Genomic DNA, 14799 nt, shown 5'->3' with positions numbered 1-14799 from the left:
GACATCTAACTATATGAGATGAGTCAGAAGAGTGATCAATTCATAGTACGGAGATGTTAATAATGTAACTTCTAACATTCATTGTATTTCTGCCTCCTTATCAGCTGCCAGACCTAGTTTCACAAAGTTTCTTATAGCTATATTAGATTAATTGTCCAGGCAAATTTTTATGTGCTGCCATTAATTAAAATTATAAGTGCTCAGTAGTAGTATTGATGAGTATGGATCATACCGTATCTATTTTTAGTTTCTTGAAGATCATCCATCCTATTTTCCATAATGGCTGTACAACTTTATATCCCCCCCCCCATCAGTGCGTAAGGGTTCCCTTTCACTCACAACCTCTCTTCATTTGAACATTACACAATGTATTCATGTATTGACATATCACATAGTACCCCATAAATGTGTACAATAATTATGTCCATTAGATACTTAAAAACCTAAAACTTTGGAAAAAATCATAAATGGTGCTAAGTGTTGCCTAAATATTTCCCATACTTAGAAAATAAATATTTTTTATTAGTATTTTTCTCAGAAAAAATTATGAAGATTAAATAAACTAATGCATCTGAATTTTCGGTGGTTCCATAGGCAAAAATCATGCCCAGTTTTGTCTCTCCAGTTTAAAATTATGTAACGTGCTTCTGCCTTTGTCAGGCAATTTGTGAAGCACTGAAAGTACAGTTCAACATAAAAATAAAAGACACAATAAACCTACTTTCATGAATGTTATAATATTGTAGATAAAGATAATAAATAAGAAAACATGTAAGCAACCAAAATTAACAGGTAATAGTAATAGTTAAATAAACTAACATGATAGAATATAGACAAGTGGTCATACAAGGTCTTCCAGGGGAAATAGAACTTAGTTTGAGATTTGATTGAACTGAAGAGGTAATTCATATGATAATAAAATATAAATACATTTCAAGTAATAGATAGTTTCCCCAAATCATAAGGGAAAACTACACTTGGAGCATTCGAAGACAATAAAGGAGCCATTGTGGCCTAAAAGTAGTAAGAGAAGATAGGGGCTGTGGATAAGATATGGACTGGTAGAATATGAGGTAAGAAAGAGAGGAGGTATTTATGTAAAGTATTTTGGGCAATAATAATAATCCTGGATTTTACTCTAACATGTAAAAAGTAGTGATGAATGAAGATGTCACAGTCTGCTTATATTTTAAAAAGGTGTCAATGGTTCCTAAGAGAAATTACAGGAGATCAAAAACAGAAGAAAGGTGGCTTTTGCTCTAGCACTGGTGGCTTATGGAGATGAATGGAGCTAGAATGTCTGCCATGGAAATGAGAATGACTACCCCAGAACAGCACTATTCAGTAGAACTTGCTGTGAGGATGGAAATGCTCTATATCTGAGGACTCGAAATGTAACCAGCATGACTATGGAATTCACTTTTTAAATTTAATTTGATTTTAATTAACTTAAATTTAATCATGCATGACCAGTGCTTTCCCCATTGATCCGTGCAGCTCTAGAAAGTGACAGATTGAATCCAACTGACATGTCTTCAAAAGTCCATGTTCTTAACCGTAGCCCTGAAGTGCATCACTTAAAAGATGTGAAAGGGTAACTTTTGAGAGGTTTCCTTTATAACTCGTCCCAGCTCCCTGTTCCACTTCAGACACAGAAGAGGTAATCAGCAACACAGAGGGTTCAAATATTACCCCCACAACACTTGCCCACTGTTCATGTTCTTAAGAAGCTCAGGCTGTTTGGCAATTCCTCTCTTGACCATAACATGTAGTATGAAGTGAGAAGGAGGAACATTTTTTCTTTTTAGGGAAAAAAAACAAAAACACTTAGCTGTCCTGGTAATAGGTTTAGTACCAAAGATCTGCTTTAAATTGTGAGGATGTTGCATTGTAAACTGTCTCCTTCCAGTTGATTGATAATTTATGGCATCATTCTAAGTGACAACAAATAGCTTCTCTGGAACAGTAGAAATGCAATTAATTTGTTATAGACTGTCAGTAGTTGTATTGGGGTGTAATCTTTAATGCACTCTTCACGTAAGCCTCTACTGCTAATAATAATAATACAATAGGAACGGAACTTGTCCTTTTTCTCTTAAGGAACAGAATTCATTTGAGTTACATTCTCCTATACTCAGAGTGGGAGTCGCTGCAAGGAAGGCACAGTAAATATCATGGACCTCAAGATTTTCTTTGCTTAGTGCCTGCATCTAGTAAGAACTCAATAAATACTTTAAGAGAAAAATAAAGAAAGAAAGAACAAAATAAGCCCTTTAAAAAATAAAACTTCAGAGTGAATATATTAAAGAGGAGCCTTTTTGTCGAGTCATCTTATTGGTTATTGGATAATCATTCCCATATTTTTCTTAAACATGTTTAAAACACATTTTGAAAAATTTCTACTCTCTCCTAGATGGTTAGTTAATCAGCAATGCAGAGGGTATGAATATTGCCCCCCAACACTTGCCCAATCTTGGTGTTCCTGAGCAACTCAGGCTGTTTGGCAATTCCTCTCTTAACCATAACATGTAGTATGAAGTGAGAAGTAGACACAGTTGGTGGCTCAGCGTAGGTTTTTAGAAAAGCTGTGCAAACTTAGAATATTAGTACGGAAAGAGTGAATGTCCATGTGGGACAAACCTCTCCCCTGTACAAGTAAACAAATTGAGTGTAACAGTTTTGCATGCAACATTGAACCTTTGACTTATTTGAATAATTATTTCTCATGACCAAAAGTTACCTTCATGATCTTTGGAAAAGAGCAAAATTCCAGTTGCAGTATATAGGCAAGAAGCATGATCATTGATCAATTTGGGAGATATCTTTCTTTGATAAAAAATGCAAAATAACTCTAAACATATACAACAAGCTCATAAAATGGATTGCAAAGGAAATTTTCCAACCTACTCCGAGACTATTTAGTACCATTGGACTAAGTCAAAAATCTTATTTTGAGGGAGCCACACCAAAGGCAGAAAAGACATCTTAAACATTGCTTTCTGAAGACTAATCAAATTAAGAAAGCCGAATATCCTGGGGATTCTTGGGAACAGCCATGGATACTAGAGTTCTTCTGAAGGGACACCAAAAGAAAACATGAGTCATTTGGGCTATGTTCTTCCTAGCAATGTTCAGAAAACCTCAAATTTGCCAGTCCAACCAAAAACTGAACCTCTGAAACCGTGTACCAGAATAAGGTTTTCCACATCTAAGTTGTTCTTACCAGATGTTCTGGTCAAAGTGATGCAAAAAACTGACGGAAACAAACTACTTCTCTTGTAAACATGACTAATATTCAAGTCTGTGATGACTGTCTTCTTTGCTGAGCTCTAAACTTCCTGTTCCAGTGAAACATAAATGAAGCATAAAATAGTTTTCTCAAAATGAGTGTCTAAAGCAGTAGTTGATTTCTATTTTCCAAGCATCTTCTTTCCTCAGTCTTCACCCAAAAGAAGGATCATTTACTTAATTGCTTAAGTAACCATTTACATAATTGCTCATATCACAATACCTATTTTTCTTTTTTCTTTTCTTCACCTCCCTGTATCTTATTGCTCATTTGATTGTTCCAACCACCTTTTGAAATCATCCACTCTGCTCAGCTTTGCTACTACCCAGTTCATGCTGCCACTGTTACCAATCTGAACCACTATAGTCATCATAATTTTTATGCCTCTTTCCCTTTAACTTTTTCCGAACCATAAACCATTCCACACATAGTTGATAGAAGGATGATAACAATTGCATTTTTCCTGAAAACAATGTAATCAACTTGTATTGGGCTTTTATTTAAAGTTCAGACTCTACTCCCTGACCACAATGATTGTTTATCACCTGATCATCAAAGACACAAAACTTTTTCTCACTTCAGTTAACTTGGGGATGCCCTGCTGCTAACACTCACCAGAGGTCTGCAATTTGGCTGTCTGATTTCTTTATAGATCTTTATAGATCTTCTCGATAAAACTGCAATTAATAAATCCAATAAAAATGTGAATTCTCCTACATTATATTAGAACATCACCTGTTTATATTTCCTTCTTTGCATTTCTCATACTTGAAAATTATTTTATTCGTTTCAATCCCTCTTAGACTATGTATGTAAATTCCATGGGAATAAGGGAATAATATATCTTGATTTTGCTCTATTTCCAGAACCTAGAACACAGACTGGCACATAATAGGTGCACATTAAATATGTATTTAAAAATTGAAGACGTCTTTGACTATGGAGGTCACTTTAGAATTGCTTTTTCATCTATAATTGACCTTTTTCATTGTGACTCAGGAATCCTCTTGTTTGTCCTCTTCCCAGTGGAATTCTACAAGGACGCAGTCCTCACCTCAGAGATAGATTTATGTGGCTGCTGAGGTTTTGGAGACCCAACACATGTTCTAAACACTGTTCCTTGTGCTCAGTGATTTCACAGTAGCTCTCCAGAGGATGTTTAAAGACTTTCATTCAAACAAATCACCTCACAAATTAATTTGCTAGTCTTAAACTTTATTAATGCTAATTGACTGTATACTGTAAACATGTACAGATGAGTGCTCAGGTTTCTCCCTTGTTCTCTTTATCCACTGAAGCAGTTTTGAAAACCAGCTCTGCAAACATATACACATTCAATAAAGAGCATGGTAGAGCTATCTTTTTCCAGCTGATTGTTTTTTCTTGAGACCAACCAATTAAAAAATCAAAACTCAATGAAAAACTTACACCTACCTAAAATGATGACATTAAAATTCTCTTCACCAGGGAGATGGAGCTCAGAGGTAAAGGACTTGCCTGGCATGTTTTGGTCCTGGTTCATCCTTAGCACTGAAAAAAAAAAAAAAACCATCCCTGCAGATAGTTTTCTCCCAATGAGATCAAGTGAGATACCCAGAAGGACCCAGAAAGACAGCAGTTGACATGATATTTTGGTAATCAGAAATTTTTTGAATAATCACGCCTTATCACAGATCAGCTTGAGCAAAAATGTGGTTCAGCCAAATTGTCTAGTGTCGTCTACTATAAAGTGCAAAACTTATTCAGGGAAAATGCACTTACTTGCTCATTGCTCTCTTTGGCTGAAACATGCACATTTCCTTCAAGTTCAGGGTGCCCGATGGAAGGAAAACTAAGAATAAGGTTAGAAGGTTGAAGAGAATTCTTCATCTCTTAATGGCAGAACAGATTTTCACAAAGATAAACCTCCCATTTTCTCAACATTAGGCATGTCTTAAGAAAGTCTTCTCTTGCAACCTCTCACCAAATCCTCATATGGAATAGCACCCAGCTCTGTTTCAGGACAATGCTATATTTTTGTTATTGTTGTTAATTAAAGTAGAGATAAAATAAATGAGAAATGTTCTCCAAATTTAAGAAAATAATGTTACCTTTTCATCCACTGATGGGCATTTAGGCATATTCCACATCTGGGCCATTGTGAAGGGTGCTGCAAGGAACATGAGAGGACAAATGTCTCTCTGATGTATTGATTTCACTTCCTTTGAAAACATACCTAGTTGGAGGATTGTTCACCTTCATGGGCAATCAGAGTAGAAGTCAAATGGCAAGAAGAGAAGGGGACATAAAGCATCCTCTCCAAGTGTCTTCAGAAGATTTCTTTAATGGGAAGACAACCAAACTACAGCTTACCAAGAAAGCCTCGGTAGTGCCTGCAGTGGTCAAGGCAGGAAGTCTGGAGCTGTTCGGCAGTGTAGTGCTTGCCGGGGGCCATGTGTGCGCATCATGATCAGACAGCTGGCTCCAGGAATAGCATTCAACAGATGCAGTCTGTATGCTCTGATTGTAATGGAGCAGCAGAGTTAATTAATGAAAAGGACTGCTATAAAAAAATGTGAAGGGAAGAGGTGATTAAAGAAGTCAAGATTCTTGAAGTTTGTGTAGGACAAAAGCATGAAACACAGACAGAGAATTACATTCACTGGGGAAGCAGACCAGGCCTCAGGACTGGAGCCAGGAGACATTGTTCTTTTGCTACAGGAGAAAGAACGTGAGATATTCCAGATAAATTGGAACGATTGACACATAAGATAGGACCTGCTGAAGTTCTATGTGGGTTTCAATGCCCATTTAAGCATCTTGATGGATGTCAAATTATTATGAAATACCATCCTGGAACGAACCAGGACTGGTTCGAATTGAACCAGGGTGTGTTCATGTAGTTGGAGGTGAAGGAATGCCACAGTATCATAATCCCTTTGAAAAAGTTGATCTTTATATAAAATTGGATGTGCATTTTCCTGAAAACAACTGGATCAACCCAAACCAGCTTTCTAAACTAGAAGATATTCTGTCATCTAGACCAGAAGTCACTCACATAATTGGAAAAACAGAGGAAGTAAAGCTTCAGGCATCTGATAACACTTGAGGCTCAGGAGGTGGTCAGAGGCGTGAAGCATATAATGATGGCTCTGATGAACAAAGCAGCAGCCATCTTGGACCTAGAGTACAGTGTGCCCATCAGTAACCCTGCAAACAAATCGCACAGATGGATTTTCTTTCCACATTTGCCTGATTTGTTCTCAGTGATCTAGCTGGAGGGTCTGATCAATCCAGGTGTACTGATGGACATCTGTTGGTCTCTGTCTAACTTTTTAAAATTGGTATAGTATCTACAGAGTGCACAATATGAACTCACCTCAAAGCTTTACATCCTCATTTTAACTGTTCTGTAGCAGAATAAAGCACTCAAAAGGAAGCCAGACTCCCTTTCACACATGGGTTATAAGTTTCAGTATCAATAACTGGCCTGGATTTTGATCTGTTTTATGAAGATTTTATGTTTCGTATTTTAAATTCAAATCCCACGTTGTAAAGTTTGTACGATTTGTCCTGAAGCTTTGTGTTTGGCTGCACCTGCATAAGCTGCTACCAATAGAATAAAAAATTTCATACCCTTTATGAAACAACTTAGATGCATGGAAAATGGACTTTATGCAAAATAGGCTTGGGACTCACTGGGAACAATGGAAAAATTTACATTAGCAGTGGTTGTAAAGATTTCTTTTTTCTCCCTTTTTTCTTTCTTTTTTTTTTACCATCTTGTGGAAAGTTTCTGAAACTTGATAATAAAAGAGGAGTTGGTATAATTTATCCATTATGTCACACTTTTAGAAGGAAGGACACATTTTGAACTGCAAAATGCATCCTTAAACTGAAGAATGTATCCTTAATTCTGGTTTTTAAATAACCCTTAAAAATCTATTGGCCTGAAACTTTGACCTTATGCACCTGCACATTTTATAGACAAAGGTTGGTAGAAACAGACTTCATTGACTTCAATTGATGCTTCATAGAGTCAAGGATTTCTAAGTTATGTAATTTCTAAGTCATGATCCTGAGCACTGAGGCTAGACCAGGCCTCGGTATCTCTCCAACACCACCCTCTTTTAAAAATAAGGTAGCAGCAAATCAATAGTAGAACCATGTTTGCATAGAACTTGTTAAAAATGCTCTGGTTTCATTAAACATTAAGCCAATAAATAAATAAATTTTTACTTAATTAATAAAGCCACCTGCAAAGACAAATATCACATGATTTCACTTCTATGTAAAATCTACAACAGATGTTTTCCTTGAAATGGAGAGTTGCATAGTGGTTACCAGAGGCTAGAGAGTGTAGTCTGCAGAAGGAGATGGGAAAAGTTTGATCACCGATACAATGTTATGCTGGGTGTAGTGGTGCATGCCTGCAGTCCCCACAGCTCTGGAGGCTGAGGCACAAGGATTGGGAGTTCAAAGCCAGCCTCAGTAAAAACGTCTCTAAATAAAATACAAAATAGGACTGGGATGTGATTCAGTGGTTAAGTTCCCCCGAGTTCAAACCCTGGTCCCCCCACCCACACACAAAACAGCTTTTATACACAATGGAATATCACTCAGCACTAAAAAAGGACAAAATCATGGCATTTGCAGGTAAATGGATGGTGCTAGAGAAGATAATGCTAAGTGAAGTTTGCCAATCCCAAAAAACAAATTCTGAATGTTTTTTTCTAATCTAAGGGGGGGTGACTCAAAGTGGGGTAGGGAGGGAGAACATGGGAGGAAGACTATTTCTAGATATGGAAGAGGGGCAGGAGGGCAAGGGAGGGGGAAGGGTATTAGCAGGGATGCTGCAATGTGATGGTCATCATTATACAAAATACATGTATGAAGATTTGAATTTGGTGTCAACATACCTTATATACAAACAGAGATATGAAAAATTGTGGTATATATGTGTATTAAGAATTGTAATGCAAAAAAAGAGTACATGTATAATGCCATAATTTGGTGTGAATACACTTTATATACAGAGTTACAAAAAAATGTGCTGTAAATGGGTAATAATGAGTGTCATGCATTCCACTATTGTCATGTATAAAAAAACAGTATAAAGTTACATTTAGATAGGATACATATGTTCAGCTGTCCTACTCCACAGGAGTGTGACTATAGCAAACAAAATTGTACATTTTAGGATACCAAGGACAGAGAATTTTGAATGTTATTCACCACAAAGAAATGATAAATACTTGAGATGATGGATATGATAATTATTCTGCTTAGATCATGTATATATGCATCAAAACATCACACTGTATTTCATAAATCTGTGTAATTATTTTTTGGTTTTTTAAAATAAATAAATAAAACCTGAATAAATGAAAATAATGGACACAAATGGGGGATTTTGAATTTAGTTTTTAAACTTTAATCAATATGTTAATAGTCATTGAGTAAAGAGTCAGGTTATATATACCCAAAATGATTATTTCAAGATTGTGATAACCTCACATTACAGAGAAAGAAAGTGAAGCTGAGTGAAATGTAAACATTTATATCACAAATGAGCATAGATATGTCTGTTTTATGTACTTTTGCTCAGTCGCCTAGTCTAATACACAGTAACAAACTGAATCTATAAGTGTGAAAAATGGAGACGAGAAAAAATGCAGAGGACTGAATAACACTATATCTTGAGTTTTTAAACTTTTTAAGCATATGATAAAATTAGTCCCTATAGCTTAATTTTTTTCTGAATTGTTTTTTCTTTCTTCTCCTTAGTTTTTCGGCAGACACAACATCTTTGTTTGTATGTGGTGCTGAGGATCGAACCTGGGCCGCACGCATGCCAGGCGAGCGCTCTACCGCTTGAGCCACATCCCCAGCCCCTCTTCTCCTTAATTAAAAAAAAATCATAACCCTTCTTCTCCTCCACTTTCAATCTTTACTTTAGCAAATTGCAGTAAAAAAAAAATCGTAGACCACCAGAGATATTTAATATTTATTTACTTTTTACATCTTGGTTTTGGTAAAGATATAAACATATCTTCCACAATTCGTGGTGATGAATAGGTTATCTTTGAAATTAATATTTTGGCATTTTACCTCAAGAAGCTGTGTGTGATTTTAATAATATAACATACTTGTTAAATAAAGCAGTGGTCTGCATTTTGCATAATTATAATTTCTTTCAAATATCTGAAAAAAGTAATATAAAAAACAAAAAGCCATATTAGATATTTATATGTTAAAGATAAGTTATTTTGTCAAACTTTATGAAGCTGAATTAGAACATCCTTACATCACTATCAGTTGGTATATGCGACAATTAAAATTATATATTAGAAAGAACTATTCTTAAGAAAAAATGCTGTAGAAACATCAAAATGTGTTTCACTCCTCAAACTTTAGATTTTGTTTTTGAAATTGAAGATCTTTTTTTTCTTCATTAGGTTGTTTTTCCCCTTCAAAAATGTTTATATATGCATTTTCCAATTTACAGTCAACAGCCACATGAATCTAATCGCACTTGAACTGTGGCTAGTCCAAATTGACATGTGTTATAAGATATAATACCACTGGTTTTCAAACACCTAGTACAAATACTACTTAATTAACAATGTTTATATTGATTATATTCTGAAACAATAGGATTTTACATACTTTGGTTTATATATTTTTAAGATAAAATTTTCTATTATGTATGTGTACTAAGGTACATTTAGAGAATCTTATGTGGCTCATACAGAAAGTGCTCATTTAAACACTCATTTAGAATTGTACTTGGAAGCTACAAAAGTATAATTGCATGTACATATCATATAACAAAACCACCTTCATCTGACAAAAGTAGAATATTAATCTTCATTGTATTCCTACAATATATAATCTGCAGTGTCTACAAGGTATCTTTTGTATATTATTTATTTGAACATTTGTGGAAAAAATGTCCCCAAGATAAAGAGCTATTTTTTTTCTTTCTTAGAATTCTAATGGATATAAACATAATGGGGAAACAATTTATAAATTGAATAAATAATTAGGTTAAAAGTAAATGGTCATGGGCTGGGGTTGTGGCTCACTGGTAGAGTGCTTGCCTAGCATGCGTGAGGCACTGGGTTCAATTCTTAGCACCATATACAAATAAATAAAAATAAAGTCCATTGACAACTAAAAAATTATTTTAAAAAAGGAAATGGTCAGAGGTAGATGAAGAGTAGGGACATCAGACATTAGTCCATTTTGAGACAGAATTTTTTTTGCTTTACAATTCTGTGAGATATTTGATATAAATCACAAGATAGACCCCCCCACCCCCACCACCAAAGAGAGAGAGAGAGAGAGAGAGAGAGAGAGAGAGAGAGAGAGAGACAGAGAATGTCAATACACTATAGTACACTATAGTTTGCGGGGAGGAAGGAAATGCACCTTTTTATTGAAAAATATATTGGTGTTTTGATGTGATTTGTAATCCATGTGGACAGATTATGGTGGCTTTTATTTTCTGCTTATGATTTATATTCCTAAGTAAGTGTATATTTGTGTTTTGTGGTGTTTATGATGAGAGTGCATTAAACTTATTCTCAAATATTTCCTTTAATAATTGTCTTAATCCTAATCAGCAGCTAGTACAGGAATTTACAGGTTCATTTCCCAAATCTGAAACTCATCAAGGGAATATTGTTTCCCTGTAAGCATAGTCCAGACTGTACATCAGAGACTCTGAGAAGGAGACTGAGATGGTATCCACACACTCTAGCTCCCAGATAATTTCTCAATTGTTTCTCCATTGTCATGTATATACACGTCAATGTGGATCCTGACTGTGGGTTCCCATGGGTAAACTGTAATAGAATCTTTGTTGTCTGGATCATGATGGTTTAGGGTACTGCTTCCAGGTAAGAGTGAACCCAAACCTTCTAAGCTATGATGCAAAAGAGTTGTCCAGCTAAATTTCAACAAAAACAGACCTCAGAAGGGTTAAGATGGTCCTTCTGCAAGCAAGATAAAATGAACCCCTGTAGTGTTTTTGATGAAAGGATTCAAGGCCAACGGGGGAATAAAAAGGTTCAAAAGCAGAATAAAAAGAAATGTGGTGCTTTCTATGAGAAATTTGGAAAGGAACTTGTATCTAAATAGGTAAATATATTTTCAAGTAGAAAATATAGATTTCCATGATCATTTGTGTAAGAAAATTGAAAGGGTAAATAAGGAGTCAAAATCATCACAAATAAGACATTTCACTTAGGAACTGTTAATGGAGGTGAAATGCATGGAAAATATCAGAATTGGTTTGCAGTCAGACAAGCAGAGCTCACCAATTATAGGCAGATGCCCCCAAAGGTGCCAAATGTATGAAGTGCTAGAAAAAAGTACCTATCAGAGAACCAAGATGGCTATAAGTGACTTGAAAATGAAAGCTTCTGAGTGGCACTTAAAATTCAAAATGTTTTTTTAGATATTGTCACACAGTGGAAAAAATTGTATCAATACAGATAGAATTTGCTTGTGATATTGGGTTTACAATTTTCAAGCAGTCTTAAGATCCTATGGGCTTAGCTTTCTCAAATCAAGAGTTGGAGTAATTTTCTTCTATCAATTATTGGGATTATTTTAGGACATTCCTAATAAACAGTTAATCTACCTCTCTTCATTTATCCATTAACACATCAATGTTTATAAGATAACCACTATGTGTCAGGTATATTGGCTCTAAAAATATAATATTAAATGAAATAATTTCTGACTTCATGTCAGAACTTGTAAGAAAAAAAAAAACTAATGTTAAATTAGCATTATTATTTTGTGATTGCTGCTGTGGTGATATCAAGAGGGTATGATTGATGCAGTCTTCAAGCTTAGGGAGGACTTCCCTAAGGAAGTGAGCTGCTAGTTCAGATTGAAAATAGAGATTAACCATGGAAAGAGAAATGGTGGTTGGAGGGGCTCCTCTAGGCTGAAAGCAGAGTAACTGTGAAGATCCTAAATCAGGAAGGGGAGAGGTACTGCAAATAATCAAAGAAATGCAATTTGAATAGAAAGAAGACAGAAAGAAAGGGAGGCTCAGGGAAATGGGAAAGGAAATGAAGCAATAGACAGAGAAATGAGGAATATTTTGTGTTATGTACAATGAAATCAGAAAGATTAAACATATTTTTGAAAGATAAAAATCTAAAATTCACCATACAATAATCATCAAAGGCACTGAGCACTTACCAAGTTATTTTTCATCTCTTTTAATGAGTTGATGGCCTATGAAGCTGGGGAAAAAAAATCTGGGTTAATGTCTGTGGAGTACAAGACAGGAAGAGTTAGTTCTACCAAGCTCCAAATAATGCACCGTATGGCCGAAGCATATGTCAACTCTATTCTTGAAAATTCATAAGGTATATCATTGTATTAAAGATTTTAAAATTTTACATACAGAAATACTTTAGAATTTGTGCATCTCATGTCTCCCAAGTATTACATGTATTGTAAATTTTGTGTAACGTTCTCTCTTGAAATGATGAGCTTAGGAATTTGTGAAAACTCTTAAAATGTGTCCATATGATGTTGGGTAGAATATCATAGGGTCTGTGGTTCATAAGGAGACTTTTACTGTATTGAGAGGATGAGTTTTGGATGAGAATATTCAGGATCAGCAATAATACAATGTGCCATATTCTGAAATCCAAGGTTTTGGGGCTGGGGATATAGTTCAGTTGGTGGAGTGCTTCCTAGCATGCACAAAGCCCTGGGTTCAATCCCCAGTAACACACACACACACACACACACACACACACACACACACACCAAGGTTTTAGAAGCACCATCATTCCCTAGCCATAAATGCTAGAATAAGAAGTTTTAAACAAGGCTCTGGTTTCCACAAGACATATTTTGATGACAACGAGTTTATCCATTTAAACTTGCATGGAGTTGGGACTAATTTGGGGGCATGAGAATCAAGTTGAAATCCTTGTGAAACACAGCAGAGCTAAGATGAGTTTGGTGTCTGAAGACACTTGCCACGAACAGAGGGATAACCTCCGCCATTATTTTGGCCACAGGTTTCAGATCCTTTGTAGTCTTGAGGTTCAAGAACCTGCTGATTCTAGTTCCAGAGTCTCTTGAGAAATCCGATCCGTTTTGCCAAAATGTATCTGCACTGGGAATTTGAAAGCATACATGGCTACCAGCTTCATTTTCATGTTGGACCCATTTGAGGAGTGAAATTCATTGCTCCTCATGGAATTCGCAAGAGCACTAACTCACTGTGGTTCCTCAAGCTCTTGGCACAACCCAGATTCTCATGAGTGATCACTTTAAATTATGTTGTGAAGGGACTTGTGATTAAATGAATGAGCACCAGAGTTTGACAACAGTAAATCAGCAAATAATCACAGGCATGGAAAAATATATGAGTGCAATTTCACAATGCCTCATATATCTGCATTCGCCTTGGCAGGCTTCAATACTCCCTGCATCAAACTAGTAGTCATCTTTTATACCTAAGTCACAGGGACAAGAATATTCAACTTTGTTTATTCTTGTACCCACTTAAACCATAGTTGTCACAAATTCTCCATTCAGATGCCTGAGATGTGATGCCAAAGCCCTTCATATAAAACAAATTGTACAAAGTTCTGTTCCATGAAATTTTGCCTGAATTTTTAATATTATGATAATATTTTTTCAGGTGCTATTAAAAACATGTAATATTTTTGATATGCATGCATTTCTTTCAGAAAGATTCATTTATTCCTTAGACAGGCTAATTACATTGTATACAATGTTAGAGATAAATTATATGTGTAGAATGCCATTTCCATGGGGGTGGTTTCTACAGATGACACCATTTCCCTTTTACATGACTATATTTAATTACTTCACTTTATTTTATGGATGAAAAATGTTTAAAACACGTACTAACATGAAAACTATGAACTTGTTCACTGATAATCACCAGTTGCCATTTGAAAAATCTGTGGATATCCTCAAGTTTCATTAACAACATAGGAATAAATAGAATGCAAAACTGACTCGAAATTAAGATTGTGTTTTTTCTTAAAAGTTATTTGAGAATATTGCCAAGATGTATTTCTCATTTCTGTGTTGAAGGATGGGCAAAGAAGGCTCTGGAGCTTCCTGATATTTCCTCCTAGCTCAATGTCATTGACACAAATGAATTAAAAAAAAACAAACCATTATTTTAGTCATGCTAGGATTTTTATTAACTACTTAAATACTTCAGAAATTCCTTAGAACTGCACTTATTCTTCAAAATGAGAGATATGCTATGCATATTTTCAAGTACATATTTGCAGTTTATGAATATACATTCTTTTTTCTCTGAAACACCACTACTGTAAACACAAATTTTCTTATACCTCAAAATACTTTATTCTGTTTCAGACAAGTGTTGGCCCTGCGATCACCTTAAGAAAGTTAATATTTAACTTGCTCATATATCAAAGGGTTTAAAATTTTTAAACATTCTAAAAGTTATTTTATAACTCGAATATGGGCATTTGGCTAGCAAA

General features: G+C 35.3%; 1 pseudogene; it reads left to right on the top strand.

The window, feature by feature from the left end:
- Positions 1–5077: 5077 nt before the first annotated feature.
- Positions 5078–6907, top strand: LOC107144658 (annotated as a pseudogene).
- The last annotated feature ends 7892 nt before the right edge of the window (positions 6908–14799 follow it).

Source organism: Marmota marmota, unplaced genomic scaffold (assembly GCF_001458135.2).
Source record: "Marmota marmota marmota unplaced genomic scaffold, marMar, whole genome shotgun sequence".
NCBI lineage: Eukaryota > Metazoa > Chordata > Mammalia > Rodentia > Sciuridae > Marmota > Marmota marmota.
Note: the sequence above shows the minus strand (reverse complement) of the source record. Positions and strands in the feature narration are given on the sequence as shown.